This window comes from Cynocephalus volans, chromosome 2, assembly GCF_027409185.1.
Source record: "Cynocephalus volans isolate mCynVol1 chromosome 2, mCynVol1.pri, whole genome shotgun sequence".
Classification (NCBI taxonomy): domain Eukaryota; kingdom Metazoa; phylum Chordata; class Mammalia; order Dermoptera; family Cynocephalidae; genus Cynocephalus; species Cynocephalus volans.
The window spans coordinates 226,848,885-226,863,430 of record NC_084461.1 but is presented as its reverse complement, the minus strand read 5'-3'; the positions used below and the strand labels follow the sequence as shown (position 1 = coordinate 226,863,430).

General features: G+C 43.3%; 2 pseudogenes; both read left to right on the top strand.

The window, feature by feature from the left end:
* Positions 1–7,671: 7,671 nt before the first annotated feature.
* Positions 7,672–8,410, top strand: LOC134370840 (dnaJ homolog subfamily B member 6-like; annotated as a pseudogene).
* Positions 8,411–10,480: 2,070 nt separating this feature from the next.
* On the top strand, positions 10,481–12,389 carry LOC134370839 (solute carrier family 35 member F5-like; annotated as a pseudogene).
* The last annotated feature ends 2,157 nt before the right edge of the window (positions 12,390–14,546 follow it).

Below are 14,546 nucleotides of genomic sequence, written 5' to 3'. Positions count from 1 at the left end.
GTACTCCACCCACAAACACAACATTTGCAGAACCACCCCTATCCAGCCCTGAGGTGAGGGGAGCCTGACCAAATTGTTCTATTTTCCCAACAGGTGGGCTCAGAAAGCATGAGGACCCACCACCAGGCAGTCAGCCGAGCCAAAGATACCCAGTGATGGATCTAAGATGCAACCAGCACCATCTTGGATGCGACCAGTGCCATCTTGGATATGACTGGCATCATCTTGGATGTGACTGGTGTCATCCTGGATGTGACTGGCATCATCTTAGGTGTGATTAACACCATCTTGGAGGTGGCCAGCACCATACTGAGTACAAAATTGGCCACCAGTCTTTACCGTACAAGAAACCTCGTAGTTTCTGAGATGAAGAAACTCTTCTACTTCTGCATAGAGGTTGTAGGAAATTGTAATAGAAAAATGTAACTTTAACCTGCACTGTTGCCTAAAATGTAACTTTAACCTGCACTGTTGCCTGAGATGTAGCTTTAACCCGCACTGTTGCTTGTATAACTTTGGCCTGCACAGTATAACTTTAACTTAACCTGCACAAATTGTTCTTGTAAGCACTTACTAAAAATGAGGAAAACATATCTAAAGGTATGTTAAGTGAAGCAGCTTTTTAAAGGTCAAAGCAGAACTAGACACACATTCCAGGGGACAGCTGGTCTCAAGGACTAACCAGCTCTCTTATCTTCAGGACACCTGGCAGAGCCCAAGTGAGTAAAAAAAAAATCGAACAGTCCCTTATCGGGGTGCTAGCCTGTTAAGCCTGACCATGAATAAAGTCTTTGTCCAAAAAAAGTGTATAAAAACTACAATGTAAAGAGGAGGGGGGGGGCGCTTTTCTGAAAGGCAAAGGGCCCCGGCTATCTGGAAAATAAAATACCTCTTGCCTGATTGCAGCGTCTTTTGTCTTGTGGTCTTTGTGAAGCAAGCCACTCCGGCATGTGGGATTTGTGCTTGGTGCACGGATCTTACAAGGTAACCTCCTATCTTGGTTATGTCAGCCTTACCCTCCACCCCAGTACCAGTTGTCGGCCTTATCCTCCACATCAGCACCCCCTCCCCCTCTCCGCCTGAGTTTTTTGTGCCCACCGACCCATATAAGCCCTCTCATTCCCTTTAGCCGCTGTTGCATGCCATTTTGAGCACAGCCCGGCAGATTTTTCTTCCTTTAATAAAGCTTGAATGGTACCTGGTGTTTCAGCTGATTTTCTTTCATTTTGGTGCTGAAACCTGGGAAGGGTCCTGGCCAGACTGTCAGATGATCCCCTCTCTTGGGTTGATTGCCTCCTGTTTGCCCTTTCCTGACCTGCTGAAACTGGGTACACTTGGAACTCGCTCTCCTTTTGCCATTTCAGACCAATGCATACAACATTGGCCTCAATTCAGGGTGAGTCAGCGGGTCAGTCCTGTCTCGTCTTGGGTTCCCCAAACTTGTGCTCTCTTTCGTTCTCAAAGCCCAGGCACCTGGCCTAGGGAACGTTTCTCGTGCCCCCCAGCTATTGGAGGACACTCTATTAGCTGGTCAGCAGCTTCTCGCTCAAAAAGAAGATGCACACCAGGGAGGATGCTCCTTGGCAGCATTCTTCTCCTACCAGGACTGCCCATTCCATTTCCCACCCTCTAAATGGGATCCTCATAATCCAAGCCTAAATGTCTCATTTTCTACTGTACTCCATGCTCTACACCTCCAGGCCGTCTCCTGGCCAATTTCTCGGCCTCCAGGGAGACATTAAAACTCAAATGCCTCATTAAAATGGATCCCAGTGGCCACAAGGTGACACTGAATTTAGATACTCACTGAAATGACAAAAAACTGGAGAGATTCCTTTATGTTCGAGCCTTCTCCTATCTCTGAATGTGTTCTCTCTGTTAAAACTGTCCTATATCTCAAATTCTCCTAGCTCATCCTTGACCTCCCCTTTCTGGACTCGGATTAATCTTTTAATCCATCAGACTATTCTGCTACCTGTATGGGCCACCTTGACTACCTCCATACACTCCAAATCCTTCACAAGCCCCTCCGCATTTACCTCTCTTCTCTCTACCTGGTTTCAAGATGCTCGTCCTCAGCCACTGAACCCCTCTCCATCTCCCCCTTCATCAGGTAACAACCCTGCCTCAGCTCTGGCTTTTTATAATCTTTCCATGAAGTGGCCAGGGTGGAAGGAATTGTCCAAGTCCATGTACAGGGAATAGGTCTGGATAGCAGCCCAACAGGCAGATGAGGTACATGCTCAAAATAATAGGCAGACTGTGGGAGCCATTGCTGTTCCTTACATGGGCCCAAATTGGGGTCACCAGGCCAGCCACAGGGATTGGAATCTCCAGGATAATATGATCCCACACCTACTTCACAGCCTCTAAAAGACTACTCACAAGTCAGTCAATTATGACAGGCCTAGAGAAATCACACAGAGATCCACTGAAAATTCTAATGAGTTCTAACTTGCCTCTGTGAGGCTTTACATGAATGCACACATATAGAGCCAAACTTCCCTGCATACCTATGGCCCACTTACACTCTCATTCCATTACCCAATCAGCCTCTGACATTCAAAAAATCTATAAAAGAGAACAGGCCAAATACCAGCTCCTGGCTAATGCCATCCGTGGCTCACATACTCCAAAGCCTGCTGCCTCTAGAGGCAAGCCACCCAAGAACTTCAAATGTGATCAACTGGGCCACTTGGCATGGGCTTGTCATAACCTGTCCTCACTGCAAACAGCCAGGTCACTGGGGGGACTGACTGTGCCACTTGCCAGGGAAGGAGTGGCCCAGTCCCCAACCCACAGCCTTTGGCTTCACAGCCAGCTTTGCCAGAGCTTCTAGGCTTTGCCCAGGAGGAGGACTGATAATGCCCAGGGCCCAAGGCCCCCATGGAGATCACCATGTGTGAGCCCAGGGTAACTCACCTCGAGGCAGGTAAGCCAATCTCTTTTCTCATTGATACAGGGGCCACTTACTTTACCCTTCCTAAATATGCAGGACCAACAACCCTGTCCTCTATCACAATAGTAAGGGTCACAGGATCAAAATACCACCCACAGATCACTCAACCCCTTTCCTGCACCCTACAACACACCCAATTCACACATAAATCTTTAATAATGCCTCAATGCCCAACCCCCTTACTGGAACAGGACATTCTTTTCAAATTCAAAGCTACTCTTACACTAAGCACTTTGACTCCAGCTACAATAATCCTGTTACAGGCTAAACCCAGACCTGGCCCCTGAGGCTTCCACCTTCCCCTCCCCCTCAGACAAGGTTAATCCCTAGTATGGGACGCTTCTTCTCCCTCCATTGCTGTGCACCATTCCCCTATCCTGGTTAAGTTGCAGAACCCCTCTTTGTTCCCTAATGTCCCACAGTACCCCATCACTAATAAACACCTAATAGGCTTAAAACCCGTCATACACAATCTCCTTTCTTCTCATTTCTCATGGCCTACCCACTTGCCTTTCAATACACCCATCCTTTTGGTTATAAAGTGGTTAGAAAGTCTAACGGCTCACACCATTTAGTACAGGACTAATCCTGACACCTGTTGTTCCCAACAACTTGCTTGGACAGTACTGCCCCAGGGGTTTCAGGACAGCCCCACTTCTCTGGCCAGGCCTTAACTCAAGACTCATCTAAACTTCCCCCAACCTCTAGCACACTAATACAATATGTGGATGACCTCCTCCTTTGCAGCCCCTCCTGTGAGGATTCACAGGCCCACACTGCTGCTCTCCTTAATTTCCTGGCCTCCAGGGGATGTCCAGTGTCCCCCCAATAAGGCCCAAATTTCTTCTCCTTCAGTTCAAGAGTCTAATATCTGAACACCCTACTCCTACCACAAAGGGTGAAGTCCTTTCTTCCTTGGGGCTTGCAGGGTATCTGCACCTATGGACTCCTAACTTTGGGGTGCTAGCAAAACCACTTAATGGGGCAGCCAGAGGGGGTCCTGCCATTCCCTGAGATCCCACAAAGCCCATTCATTCTCCCTTCCAGAGATTAAAAGCCGCTCTCCTCGCAGCCCCAGCTCTATCCCTCCCAAACCTATCTCATCCTTTTATCCTATACGTCACTAAAACCCAAAGATTGGCAGTCAGGGTTTTGGGACAAAAGGCAGGAGATATTTTCTCCCCAGTTACAAACCTCTCAAAACAGCTAGACACCACAGCTCAAGAATTTGTTTACAAGGCCCTTGTTTACAGGCCTGGGCAGCAGCCACCCTTTTAACACAAGAAAACTCTAAACTAACTTTTGGACAACAAACTGTCAAGACCTTCTCAGCCGTAGGCCAAGTTAATTCTCTCCCCTTTCCCGCCTACAACTTATTCACCTGACTTTCATTGAAAATCCCAGTTCTCCTTTAAACCTCACCCTCCCTTAAATCCAGCCACTCTCATCCCAAAACATTCAGAACCCTTAGAACACAGTTGCATGGAGGCTTAGACCTCTTTCTCAATCCCTTTCCACACATCTCCCTGCATCCCATTACATGGTTCATAGATGGGAGCGCCACCTCCATGCCCACCTCCTGGGCAGGTTATGCCATAGTAAATCTAACACAAGCTATTGAGGCTGCACAACTCCCAGAAGAAGGTTGGGGTTACACACTGCAGAGGACACCAAAGCTCTAACTACCCCACAGCCCAGTGAAACAAACTGGCGGATCTAACTGCAAAACAGGCTGCTCAATCACCAGGCCCACACTGTTCCTCTCCTGCTCAGGTCCTTCTCATGGCCCCTAGGCCCTTATCCTAATATACACCCCAAGAAATACAACACCTCCAACAGTTGGGGGCACAGAGAAAGGACAACTGGTATACTGTCTCCAGTTGCCATGTCCTCCCTACTACACAAGCTGAGCAAATCCTTTTAGATTTCCATAATTCGGTTCATATAGGCTATGAACCCCTACTACGCCTTCTTCAGCCCTTATATTACTCTCCCTACATGGCCAAGTTACTAAAACAAATCACTCAAAACTGTTCTTTGTGTACTTGTTGCTCCAACCTTTTCCCACCCACCAGGCCAGAGGGTATACTCCTGGCCAGGATTGGCAAATTGACTTTACTCACATGCCTCCCCACAAAAGGACACGCTATCTTCTAACCTTAGTAGATACCTTTTCAGGTTGGGTTCAGGCTTTCCCTTGCACTTCAGAGGATGCTACAGCAGTAACTGATGCTCTCATCTCAGAAATCACCCCTCATTTTGGCTTCCCCACCAGTCACTCACTCGCCTAAGGGCTGCCCGCCACAAGCCCACAGGCCTCAGCCCTGTTCAATTTATGTACAGTAGGCCCTTCACTCTCACACCTCTCCCTTCCAGCTCATCACATTTAGGCCAGTATCTCCCTACTCTTTCACTTATTAGGGATCTTCTTAGGGAATGGGCCAACCTTCTATTACCTCATCCTTTCCTCACCACCCTTTCAGACTTTAAACTGAGCCCAGGACAGCAAGTGTATATTAAATTCTGAATCCCAAAGCCTCTCTCGCCATGTTAGGAAGGGCCTTATACAGTACTTCTCGCCACCCCCACGGCAGTAAAAGTACCAGGAAAGGCCCTTTGGGATCACTTATCCTTGGTAAAATGAGCACCTGAGACTTTACCCCCCCCAAAATCTGTTAACACCAAGCCAGAGGGGTCCCTCTGCTCAACCCTAACCTGACATCTCCTTACACTTTGTCTGTTTTAGAAGCTACCAAATAAAAAATTTCCAGGACCTCACTCTTCCCTCAATCATCTTTCCTCCTGACAATCATCGTCTCGCTTTTACAGGCCAACCTCACATCGCTCATACGAAAGCCACTCCAAGACGGATCCCAACCTACTGTTGCTCATTTCACGTTCTTTATTCAGGATCTAATCTGAGACGGATCCCAGCCTGCCTCCTTTGATGTGGACAACATCCTTGAATGGGTGACTGAGCTAGCCTGGCAGGGTGCCCTTGGCGATTACACTTACAAATTCAGCCTTTACTCCTTTTTTCTACTATGTGTTCTCTTAGCCCCTCTGCCCTCACTTTTTTTCTCCTCCTGTTTCTGCAGCTCTCACCATTAACACAGGTTTCTGCTTCCCCATGCACGCAGTGCATTTCCCAAGTCAGGATCTTCGGGTCGGGATGGACAATTGGTGCACAGGAACTGGCTAGACTCAGACCTGGGACTATCCGAGTTAGTTTCACAGCTATTACACATCTTCCAGCTCCCTGTTATGATAGGTCCAAAGCCACATTGTGTTCCCATGAGAAAAGGAACTACTGGATGATTCTTTCCAAGGGTGGAACGCAGTGCTGGAGCCCAGCACCCTCCAAGAGGACAATATGTGTGCTTCACTGAGACCATGCACCTAGGTTATAGCGATGAGGGAGGACTCTAGAACAAGACACGTCAAAAACAAATTAAACACATCATTAAAAACCTTACTCCCACCCAACCAAGCCAATGTCCTCTCTAGCTCTCTCGACCCTGACATCCATCCCAAATAGACCCCTAAGTTATACAGCTCTTCAACGCCACCCACCATTTACTTAATTATATGTCCCCCTTGTTAGCAGGAGGATGTTGGCTTTGCCTACAATCAACCTTCCCCCAATATCAGGCTACACCCATATCTAATTTCAACCTGTCTAACTGGTCTACAGACAACCATACCTCAGCCCTCTTGGGTACGGTGGCCACCCACATCACCTTAACTCAGCTGGTAGGGTATTGTCTAGTAAATCTTAACTGACAAAATAAAAGTGGGCAATCTTACAGTAAAAGATTGCAACCAGGCCATTCCAAAGGACAACACACCTGGGGGATGGCCCCAGGCACTGAACCCTTGGATACCCTGTCTTGTGCCCCTACTAGGACCCCTAACTGTGCCTCATCCTAGTTTTTGGTCCCTGTCTCTTTTGGTGTTTCTCTAATTTCTTGCAGGAACATATGCAGACTTTCACCAACCAAAAGGTTGCCAAATTGTTCCTGCGAAGAGGATATCAGCCCCTCAGAATTAGCGACCCTTCTCCACACAAAACCAATACCCCGCCACCTAATTGTTTTACCCGCCAACACAAATCTTTTATTTTTTTTCCATATCTTTGCCCATCTCCAGCAGGAAGTAGCTTCAGAAGAATGAGACCTTCACCCCTTTTCCCTTCTTTATACTTAAAAGGCAGGAATGATGGATCTAAGATGTGACTGGTGCCAACTTGGACACAACCGGCACCGTCTTAGTCATGATTAATGCCATCTTGGAGGTGGCTGGCACCATACTGAGTACAAAATGGCTGCCAGTCTTTACCCTACAAGAAACCTCATGGTTTCTGAGACAAAGAAACTCGTCTACTTCCACATAGAGGTAACCTCCCATCTTGGTTACATCTGCCTTACCCTCCACATCAGCACCTCGTCCCCCTCTCCACCTGTGTTTTTCACACCCACCAACCCATATAAGCCTTCTCACTCCCTTTAGCTGCTGCTCTGCACTATTTTGAGCCCAGCCTCGTGGATTTTTCTTCCTTTAACAAAGTTTGGATGGTACCCCGTGTTTCGACTTACTTTCTTTCACCCAGGATGCCACCCCTCCTTCCCTCTTTCCCGCCACCAGCTGCTTGCATCCTCCAACTTATTCCAGCGATCTGTTGAAACACGGTGGGTTATTGTGAAGTTCTAGGCATGCAGGGACATGTCTCACCTGAGGATATTAAAAAGGCATATCGGAAACTGGCACTGAAATGACACCCAGATACAAACCCTGAGAATAAAAAAAGAAGCAGAGAGAAGATTCAAAGCAGCTGAGGTGTTGAGGTGTTACGAGGTGCTGAAGAGTGGGTGCTCCATGACCAACAGTGCAAAGAAGGATTAAGTGGCAGAGGAGGAGGCGAGGTCATTTGACAGACCCTGTGAGATCGGCTTCACTTTCCAGAACCCAGATGATGTCTTCAGGGAATTTTTTGGTGGAAGAGACCCATTTTCATTCAACTTCTTTGGAGACCCATTTGAGGACATCTTTGGGAATCAAAGGGGTCCCTGAGGCAGAAGTCAAAGCACCGGGTCATTTTTTTCCACTTCTAGTGGATTTCCATCTTTTGGAAGTGGATTTTCTTCTTTTGACACAGGATTTACTTCATTTGTGGCACTCGGTCATAGGGGCTTCATTTCATTCTCTTCTATGTCATCTGGTGCGAGTGGGATGGGCAACGTCAAATCTGTATCAACTTCTACTACAATAGTTAATGGCAGAAAAATCACTACAGAGAGTATTATCAAGAATGGTCCAGAAAGAGCAGAAGTTGAAGAAGACGGCCAGTTAAAGTCCTTGACTATAAATGGCAGGAGAAGCCGCCGAGCTGGGATAACAAGTAATTCACTGCACACATTTAACAGGAATGTTACTATAACAAGCACTATTTGAGGATTAACAGGAACATTTTTTTGAAGATTTCAAGTAAACTCCCCTTTTCTTGTGATGGTACCTAGTCTAAAGTATTTATATACAGCTCATCGGAGCCTCTATTTGTCTTAGACTATTGAGTTTATTGTTGGGACCATATAATAAAACCATTTTTTTTGTCTTTAAAGTTGTAAATCTCTGTATGCACTTTGCTTTTTTATTAAACGTAATCCAAGGTGAGCTGTGACTCTTCAGTAGCGGTAGGACAAGATCGTACACTAACACCAGCCTGGGTCTGCTTTTCCATCATGTTTGAAATGTGAGCCAAGTAGAGTCAACCTGCTGTGACGTTAACATTGTCAGGATGAATCTTCTGCAGAAATAATTTCCATTCTTTTTAGTATTTACTACTGAAAGATATCAATGCATTAATGGTAATACATCTCTGGTTTAATAAAAATTAAAGATTGTTTTCTAGTTGTGCATGAAAGCTGGCAACTTAGTAAGTTTTGACAATTGTTCAAATATGTAATGTTACACTTAGGTTTAAGAAAGTAAAGCTGGCAAACTGATTCTCTGTCATTTGCCTTAAAAACAAAAATAGGAAATATGATGTGTTTTGTGCATTTTTTATTACAAAAAGAAAGTCTAGGTGGGCTCTGACTTCTTTGACCAATAGAATGTGATGGAAATGATGTTGTACCTATTTCCTGGCTTGGGACTAAGAGGCTGTTAGCTTCCACTTCCTGCCTTTCTGAGTCCAGATGCCATGCTGTGAACAGTCCAAGCCACATGGAGAAGCTGTATGTAGGCCTCCAAACCACAGCCCTAGCTCCATGCCCAGCTGACAGCCAGCCGTGGGAGGGAGCCACCTTGGTGGTCCAACCTGGCCGAGCCTTCGGATGACTCAGACTGCATCTGACTAGCTGAGTGAGCATCTCCAAGAGAGACCTGCCTGACTGAGCCCAGTTCAGTCTCCCACCTGTGAGAGATGATGACAAATCACTGTTTTACGTCACTAAATTTTAAGGTGGTTTATTACGTAGCCATGGGTTTCTATGCCAGTCTCATATTTGCAACCAGTAGAATCCTGACTGATACAGATGCCTGAGGTCCTCACACAGATGTGTCCTCTCCTGATTTGAACATCAAAATAGGAATCTGCACTGATTGAATCTCAGCATAGGGCTCCATGAAGGAGCATAGGGCAGCCTTGAGAATTCCAGAGTGAGGGGCTTAAATTCAAAAAACTCTTGAAGAATGCTGATTGCTTCCTCCCTGCAACTTCATTGCTCATAGCCAACTTCAGCTGAGGGGACAGGAGGAGGGAGCTAGCATTTCTCTGACAGTCTATTCTGAACACTTGGTGGTACTACTGTGATCAATAAGAGGCTTTACAAGCATTACTTTATATATATGCCTGAGATAATAAATGTGCTAATAAGCGTGAATGTGTTTGATGCATTCTAATGCTTAAGAAGCTGGGGCAAGAGGAGGTTTTTGTTTTAATGGGGCATTTTATTGAAATAATCATACAAACACAAAAATACTCAAATTATAAGCATGTGGCTTGATTAAACTTTGCCAAGTGAACTATGTAGCACTCAGATTTAAGAACTGAACATTGCAAGCACCCAACAGACCCACTTGTGCATTGTGCCACTCATAACTACCCTCGTGTTAACCACCTCACTCCCCAGAAGCCTTGGACATCACCTTGGGATGTGTGTCTAGACAGCGAAGAAGTCCAGTGTAGCTGGAGCCAAAGGAGCCTGGCCAGAGCGGGTAGATGAATGCAGACAAGGAGGAACAAGAAAGGGGCTTTCTAGGCAAGGTTGAAATTTGGATTTACCTATAGGGTACTGCAGAGCCACTAAACATTTTAGGAATCCCATAGTGTTGTAAAATAAAGAATTTCTCTGGTCTTTGTCCCATATTCCTGGCGAAGAGCTTCTAAGCTCTTGCAATTTCCATAGTGGTAAGAGTGTCTTTGTTATTCACGGTGGGTTCCTGGGACCACACCTAAATTTACTTTAATGAGGTGATTCTTGGTGGGATCAAGGATAGTTTTAGAATGGGGGTTAGCCAACCATGGAAAAACCAGCCATGCGATTAGAGGGTTGGGGCTTTGAGCCACACGACATCCGTCTGACCTTTGGAGAGGGAAGGAAGTGCTGGAGATTGAGTACAATCACATGAGCAATGATTCATCAATCATGCTTATATAATGAAATCCCAATAAAAACTCTGGATGTGAAAGCTTGACTAAGGCTCTTATTCTCACCACGGGATTGCCTGCATTGCCACCAGACTCTGTATAGAGTTCCCACCAAGAAGAGGGCCCTCACCAGAGGTGCCCCTGGACCTTGGACTTCCCAGCATCCATAACTGTGTGCTGTGTTCTTCACCTCCTTTGAGACTAAGATTTGCCAAGTTTTCAGGCATTGCTCTTGAAGAACTCAGAAAGGCTCTTAAAACAAGACTGCAAATGGTGTGTGTATTTATCATGAACCAAATAAATTCCCAGAACAGTGATTTCACTCAGTGCAGGTGAATGGCTCTTGGGATTGTTATTCTCCTACTTGCTGACGTGACATGGGTGGCTTCCTCAGAACTTATTTTTTATGTTTTGACTCAGTACAGCAAACTGTTCTTTAGCACCTTTGCAAAAACATTTATGTTCTGTATCTTCTAGACTTTATTATTTGGAAGCCATGAAGGCAACAGTGTACAAGAAGATTCTGAAGAAAGTATGCTGCATTTTTAATTTTTTTTTGCAGCTGCTGAAGGTTATTTTACTGCTTGCACAACAGGTACAACTATGAATAGTTCTTTGACTGAACCTCTGTACGTTCCTGTGAAATTTCATAATCTTCTAAGTAAAAATTCTGAGAGCACAAACACTGATACTGAAAAAACTCAGAAAGGCTTTTGTGAGGTTCAGCAATAAGGAGATTCCATTTCCATCAAGCCGTGTTTTGGAAGCCAATACATGTTGCGTGTCATATCCTACTGGGAAAGAACAAGAATTCGTACTGAAGCCTGTGTGGAAACTGATGGCAACTCCAGTAGAAAAAATTAACTTTTTTTCTTTGGGTGGTTTTTGGCTAATTTATCATATCAGGAAGCACTTTGGCAAGTTTATCCTATTAGGAAACATTTTCAGACACACAAGTTGCTATAGTTAATATTTTGTCTTCAACTTGGACTTTTTACCATAATCCTTGCTGCAGTGTTTCCAAGTAACAGCAAAGAAAGATTTACCCTTTCTAAACTATTAGCTGCCCTTATAAGCATTGGAGGTTTTGTGCTGGTGAACCTGTCGGGTCTGAGAAATTTACTGGAAGAGATAGGATAAGTTCCGTCTGATTTCCTGTTAGAGCCATGTCCGTATTGTTATGATTAAAAGAAAAGCAGACAGAGAAGATAAGAGGATATTCCAATGTGCTTTGATTTTGTAGGTCTGTTTAACCTGCCGCTCTTGGCAGGATTTCTTTTTACTTCATCATATTGGATTTGAGGACCTCAAATTTCCTAACGAAGTAGTATTAACGTACGTTATAATTAATGGTCTTATTGGAACAGTTCTCTCAGAGTTCCTGTGGTTGTGGGGTTGCTTTCTTACGTCATCATTGATCGGCACACTTGCACTAAGCCTTACAACACTTCTGTCCATATCAACTGATGTGTATGCAAAAGGTGCAGTTTTCTTGGTTATTTTTTGCAGGCTCTATCCCTGTATTTTTTTCATTTTTTTATTGTGATTCTTCTATCCCATCATAGTAGTTAGGATCCTGTGATGGTGGGAATTAAAAGAATTTTTGCCTTTTTATGCAGAAAACATCAAATTCAGAGAGCTCCAGAAGACATTGAACAGTGTGAGAGTCTCATTCCTATAGACGGTGTTTCTGAGGATGGAGCTAGGTGGCCATTGTCTGTAGCCCAGTTTGATAATGGAACATTGTGCAGCAAACAGACAATCTTTGACAAATTTTTGTAGAAAAATATTTCAGTGCCTAGTCTGAAAAATAACAGTTTCAGTTACCTGAAACTCTGAAATATATTTTTCTCATATCTATTTATTTCATTTTCATAATGAAGTACTTTGCTATGTAGCTCTGTACATATCACTACAATTATAGGAAGTTCCAGTTCACAATCCATCTAAAGGACCAAACCACCTTGTACATCTCAAGAAATTCAGCTGATAAAATCATTTGAACTAGTCAAGGAATAAAATCCTAATGTTCTGGAGGTCTTATTTTCACATATTTGTTAAATGCTGGACCATACTATGAAAATGTTTTCAACAAATTATTTAAGTATATAGATTAGTGTTTCTGACAGTAAAATGATGAAATAAGCTGCCAGTAATAGGTAGATTGTATTTTAGAGTTTTGTAGAATATTGCAAATAACCACACAGAAAAAAATGTTTAAGTTATGCAACAAGTATGTTCATGCAGACATAGTGGGACTTCAAAAGAATAAATATTTGAGAAAAGATCTGGTTCACTTACAATACATATATTGTATTATCCTTTCATAGCATTACATGCCTTGTATTTCAATTCTGTGACAAATGATGATAAACTTTTAAGGAAGTATTATTGTAAAATGAATTTACATATTTCTCAAGGCTGTATTGCTGTAAATTTAATTGTTTTTTTAAAAAAATTGTTTGTTTATTGTACATGTTTATGGGTATAGCTTTTTGTTTCAATATGCATATAATTGTATAATGGTCTAATCAGAATAGTTAGCATATCTATCACCTAAACATTTATCATTTCTTTGTGGTTATAACATTCAAGATCCTCTTTGCTGGCTATCTTGAAATATATAGTACAATATTATTAGCTATTGTCACCCTAGAGCATCAGAACTTATTCTTCCTATCTAACTGTACCTTTGTATCTTTGTAGTGGTCTACCAACACTTCCCCACCCCACCCCCCTTTCCTTGCCTCTGGTAACCACTATTCTGATCTCTATTTCTCTCTTTTTTTCCTTTCCTTTTTAAATTTATTTTTCTTAATTAACCCATGATAATAGTGTATATTTATGGAGTACAATATAATACCTGGATACGTTCATACTGGGTGCAATGCTCATATCAGGGCACTTAGTATATCCATCACATCAAACATTTGTTACTTCTTTGTGTTAGGAATATTCAAAATCATCTCGATTAGCTATTCAAAGATACACAGTACTTCGTTGTTACTGCAGTCTCCCTATATTACTACAGAACACTAAATCTCATTCTTCCTATCTCTCTACTATTTTGTATCCATGGACCACCCTCTCTTCATCCCTCTCCCCTGTTGCCCCCACCCATCTCTAGGAACTACTACTCTACTCTCTTCTATGAGATCAACTTTTTTAGCTTGCACATATGACTGAGAATGTGGTATTTTTCTCTCTGTGCCTGGCATATTTCTGTTAACATAATTTTCTCCAAGTGCATCCATTTTGCTGCAAGTTGCAGAATTTCATTCTTTTTTATGACTGAATAGTATTTCATTGTGTGTGTATGTATTTTCTTTATCCAGTCATCTGTTGAAGGACATTTAGGTTGGTTCCAACTCTTGGCTATCATGAATAGAGCCTTGATAAATATGGGAATGCAGGTATCCCTTTAGCTTGCTGATTTCCATTCCTTTGGGTGCATACCCAGTAGTGGGATTGCTGGATCATCTGGTAGTTTTACCTGTAGTTGTTTGAGAAATCTCCATACTGTTTTCCATAATGGCTGTACTAATTTATATTCCCACTGACAATGTATAAGAGTTCCCATTTCTTTGCATCCTCACCAGCATTTGTTATTTTCTGTCTTTTTGATAATAACAGCCATTCTGACTGGGATCAGATGATATTTCATTATGGTTTTGGTTTGTTTTTCTCTGATGATTAGTGATGTAGAGCATTTTTTCACATACCTGTTAGCCATTTGTATGCCTTTTGGAAAATGTGTATTCAGTTTCTTTGCCCATTTTCTAATTGGATTATTATTATTATTATTTTCATTATTATTGAATTGAGTTCTTTGTATATTCTGGATATTAATCTCTTGTTGGATGCATAGTTTAAAAATGTTTTCTCCCATTCTGCAGGTTGTCTCCTTGCTCAGTTGATTGTTTCCTTTGCTGTGCAGAA